At 34.5% G+C, this 5,225-nt stretch overlaps 1 pseudogene; it reads right to left on the reverse strand.

Annotated features, from left to right (window-relative positions):
* Positions 1-1,806: 1,806 nt before the first annotated feature.
* Positions 1,807-4,423, reverse strand: LOC149579611 (helicase-like transcription factor CHR28; annotated as a pseudogene).
* Positions 4,424-5,225: the final 802 nt, after the last annotated feature.

Genomic DNA, 5,225 nt, shown 5'->3' on the forward strand with positions numbered 1-5,225 from the left:
CTTGTAAGCGTCACCTCAATGCAATGGGTACTAAACAAACAATTTAAGTTGATGAAAAATGATTTTTATGAATTCAACCTTGTAGGCATCACCTCAATGCAATGGGTATTAAACAAACAATTCAAGCTAATGAGTATGGGTTCTTATGAACCACTACTCATGAAATATGCATTAAGTCCTAATAATACATCACAATGTATAAGAATTTTGAACCATTTACTATCACACCTTGTGGTAAAAAAATATTAGCATCAAAATACAATCTTATTGATGAGAGTTTTCATATAAATTGTTATAATTTTTCTGTAATCAACTACCATTTTCAACAACAAAAAAGACCTTATCCATCTAACCATCCACAAGATCAAATGTTACATAAGTGACACCCTACCCCACCCCCAACAAAATGTAGACTAACAATGGTATTTTTGAGACCCTGAGATGACAGTGAAACATTCCTCCTATGTGCCACCACTACCACATAGGAGACGTCTCCCTCAAAGTGGGGACATTAAAGGGATGATAGAATTTCCCTAATATACTTAAGAAAATCAACCAAGTGTCTCTTGAATATCTCACAAACTTTAAGCTATCTACAACAACTTGTAGCCATTTAACAACATTTTTGGGACCCCAAGATGTCAAAGAAACATTCCTCTGGCATGTAGTCACCACCACTACTAGGTAGTAGATGTCTCCCTCAAAGTGAGAATGTTGAGAGGATGCTAGGATTCTCCAAGAACACAAGAGTCCCAACAACATTTCAAAAGCTTTAAGCTTTCCACCATATTTTTGTCATCTAACAGCAACAATCTTGAGACCCCACAATGGTAATAAAACATACCTCTGTTGTACCACCACCACCACTCCCTTAAAGTGGGGACATTGGGAAAATGCTGGGACATCCCCTGGCCTCCAAGATAATCAAGAAAATCAATGTCTCCTAAATATCTTAAAAACTTTGTGTTGTCCACCACATCTAACATTTAAAAAGGGCATTTTAAAAAATTTGGATCACTAATCCTAATTTCTAATACTCTCATTTACCCCACCCACACCCTAAACCATTAAAAAAAAGCTATAAAAATTGCATATCCCTTTTCATTTTGACCAACAAGATACTTCAACTTCATTGTTAGTTCTCTAAACAGTGGTGAATTGGCTAGAAATACTAAAATAGTGAGGACTTGGTTTTGGAGAGAATAATGTGATAAATTATGAAAATAGCATGCACCACTAAGGGCATGTAATGTCAAAGACATTAAATCAGATTTGAGGGTGGGGGTTCAGCCCCTCCATCCCATCATATGCCATGTAAAAGAATGCACAAAGGGCACTACTCCCAAGTACTATGAGAGGTGCTGCCAATCAACCAATCAGGGGCTATACTCCCAGGCCCTTGCCAAATAATCCCCAAATTAGGATCCTTCTCCCCCTTGCCCATGAAATTTTTACCTCATTCTATGACTCCCTAACACATGAAAAATATCAATATATTATTCTTATTAACTCACATATAAATAAAAAAGCATATATGAGATTAAAATTTATAAACGAAAGATAACACTGAATCAGCCTTATAGTGTCCATGAACACTAAAAAGTATAAAAAATAAGTTATAGAGTCAAGACAATGTTGTCTCATGTGAATGTGTGTGGTATATATTTTTAAAAACTATTAACTATGTGCACAAAAATATTTTGGATCCTTGAAATAATAAGGCACTAAATTGAATGAACACAAAACTGGCTAGCTCAAGAAATTGCATCTACAAATGGGTTCACTTTAAGCCTTATGTAAGAGAAGTTACCTATAATCAAGTGATTTGCAGTTGCATTTCTTATAGTAGTAATAGGAGTAAGGAAAGATTTGTAAGAAGCATACATGTAGTGCATTTCAAATCCATGGCACATGATTTATAAATGATCCAACAATTCATATAAGAAATCTATACCTTTTAAAGGATACAGAACATGTTAATATAAAAATTGGATGAAAAACTTACAAGAGAGTTTAATTCTCCAACATGGTTTTGAAGAGGAGTTCCACTCAGAGCCCACTTGTAAGATGACTCTAATGAGAATACAACTTTAGTAGTACTACATGATCGGTCCTTGATAAAATGGGCCTAACATATAAAAGAGTCAACCCCTAAATGATTTACAACAAAGTAAGACATATAATTATTTTCATAAATGAAGCTCTTTTTTTGCTTCAAAAACATTTAAAATGTATCATAAATATCATTTATTTGATTGCATACTGTGTGTTTCTTGAGTACTTATTGTCACTGGCAAGAATTCATAATTGATTATATCAATTTCTTATGTTGCAAGCTCTATGCTATGTCCAAGAACCATAGAAAATATAGTGCAACAAACATACCTCATCTAATATGATGCAATCCCATTTGACTGAATGCAGAACTAATGTTCCCGTGTCATTTGATGAGCCTAGTACTACCTTATTTCCAATCTCTTTAGTGTCATCAAGATCTACATTTTTATTTTTCCTATTTCTCCTTTGAGAATTCTCATCCATAAAACTCTTACCAATGCTTGACACTTTAGACTTTACTTTACCCTTCATCTTTCCCTTGCTGACATCTACATATTTATCTTCATCAATTATTTTATTTTTTGAGGGTTTCACATATACTACCTATTTTCCTTTCTTTTTAACTTGTTTAGATTGCTTTTCAGATCTCACAAAAAGAGGCCCACTAAAGTATCATTGGTGTATGCCTAATCATTCTGGATAAATCAATTTATAACACCATTAACACCTCTCCTTTCCAAGCATTAGTTTCTTTCTATGCTTTGACTCAACAATGTTATATGTGGTCAAAACAATATCATAATCAAAAAGTTCTGCAGTATATGTACATCTATTAGCACTGTGATAAACCAAAACTTTAGTGCTTCCTTCACTTGTGAACCTTGTAATCTTATTTCTCCATTGGATGACTGCTACCATTGGACAAACAACAAGAGTGCCTTTAATCTAAGGCAAAACCTTAGATTTTCTACTGAACTCTCCTTCAATGTTTGATAGCTTAGATGAGTTAGCAATAAGAAGTGCCTTCAGTCATAGGTCATGACTGGTTACAAAAAGGGATATTGTTTGAATTTTTTTTCCCATTCCCATTTCATCTGCAAGAATGCCACCTTTAAATTCAGATTCTTCTTGCTTTAGACTCCAAGCTAGCCACTCCTTTTGGAAAGGTAATAATGGCATCAACATCTTAGGGGGTGGCTCTTGCTCTTCTATGGGACCCTTCTTTTGAGAAAATGCATCTAAGTCAAGCTCTCCATCATCTACCTAGGATCTCCAGTCTTCAAGGCCTTTCTCCCAAACCTGCCAAATGAAATTGTCAGCAATACCTACTTCAAAATGTAATAGCTTCTTTTCTTTTCACTTCCTCATTTTTTTTCTTCTCCATGCATTTTTTAATGGTTTTGACCTCTTTCGTTTATTTGTGGACTCTTGGTCACTAGAAACAATTATTTCTTCCTCACTAGTTGAACTAGCATCCTGATCGTCACTTATTTGCATTTGAGGTTCAAAATCTGAATCTTCTATGTCAGATACGAACATGTTATTTTGATTCAAAATTGTCTCAGTGATTGGATGTGATGCTTTATAGACATATTATGCATTCCATTTCTTTCTATTGCATCTATTAGGTAATACCGCTTTGATTGTAGGCTCCTTATCTAAAGGGCAAGCAATAGGTACAAACAACTTCAGGCACCTAGAATATCACTCATACCCAATACAAGTTGCATCATTAGCTTTTCTTTCAAAATATATCATTAGAAGAAGATCCTTTTATAATCAATCACTACAAAATCCTATTAAAACCCCATAGAAGCTATAATTTCATACTCCACCATGGTTTAGGCTCATATATATGTTTTGTTCAGAGTTAGGTAAGGTGGCTCAAGCTTAAGTAGATGACACATTGTTAATGTAGACCCTAGTATGCTCAAGATCAATACAGAAGAGACCCTCCAATACGAAACATATTGTAGATAAAAAGAAATCAAAACTAGATATTTGAAAACTTCAACTAATACTAAAAGACTAAACTAGGTTATACCTCAAGTAAAGTATTCACTTTTTAAGGACTTCCTTAAGTTATTTGTAAATGTACGCCAAAAACCAAAATTAGAACTCAAAACCAAAACCGGATTTATGATGATATAGCTACTGATTTAGTATCTCTTTGAAAGCCAGTTTCTTAACCTAAATTGATGTAAATACACCATCCTAAAGACTGCTTGAGACCCTAAACACACAATGCCAAACACACACCACTAAAAATGTGTCCACACTCACCAAATTCATGGTCACTGGCTACAAGCACCTCTACATCAGAGGGCATGCCATCACTCTCCATGTGGTTGACGAGAAGTGCCATGACTATAACAATGATAATGCAAATCGTGTCAACCAAAATGTAGCATACTTAAATCCATGGCATGATTTGAAAACCCTAAGCAAAATAGACGGAACAATAATGCCTAGTGTAGCCACAAAAATCAGCACTGAAACAACCAGAAGAGATCCCAGCATTAACAAAGAAAACCATCATCTCTACCCTTATCATATTTTGGCTCATCCATAATGACCATAAACAACAGATTCCCAAGTCTTGAGCATTCCGTACAAGTTTCTCATAACAATGAAATAGGGAAATTGACCTTTTTCATTTTAACATATGAAGCCCGTGTTGGTCGATATTTTGACCAACATGAGATTCATTTTTTAAAAAAAGATATTTTTCCTTGCATATTCCAACCAATCTAAAACATTTTAATAGATGGTCAAAAATTTTGGTCTGAAAATTGGGTCAAATGTACTAGTGCATGAAACTTACAACTCGAGAGCTTCTGATGTTTACAGATACTAGCAGCTAAATGGGCCAGTCTAACCATTTTTCCTTGTGCATAAATCTAAATTAGAGATTTAGATTGTTGATCATCTAAAAATAGATAGAAAAACCATAGTCAATGTTGCAAGAAGGCATAAATGCCTTTCTTTCAGGGACCAGGATCTTGAGGAGTTTTCTCAATATGTGAAACTAGAAGCTTTTCATGGATTGGGTGGCAAAGTTTAGTCAAACTCAAGATTCTAAAAATGATGCCCCAAATTTCTAAGAAAGAAAGAATTAGGAGCTAGGGTTCCACTGATAAAAAGATGCATCTCTTTCCAAGGAAATA

This window comes from Cupressus sempervirens, chromosome 1 (genome assembly GCF_028749045.1).
Source record: "Cupressus sempervirens isolate cs-2001-9-10 chromosome 1, ASM2874904v1, whole genome shotgun sequence".
NCBI lineage: Eukaryota > Viridiplantae > Streptophyta > Pinopsida > Cupressales > Cupressaceae > Cupressus > Cupressus sempervirens.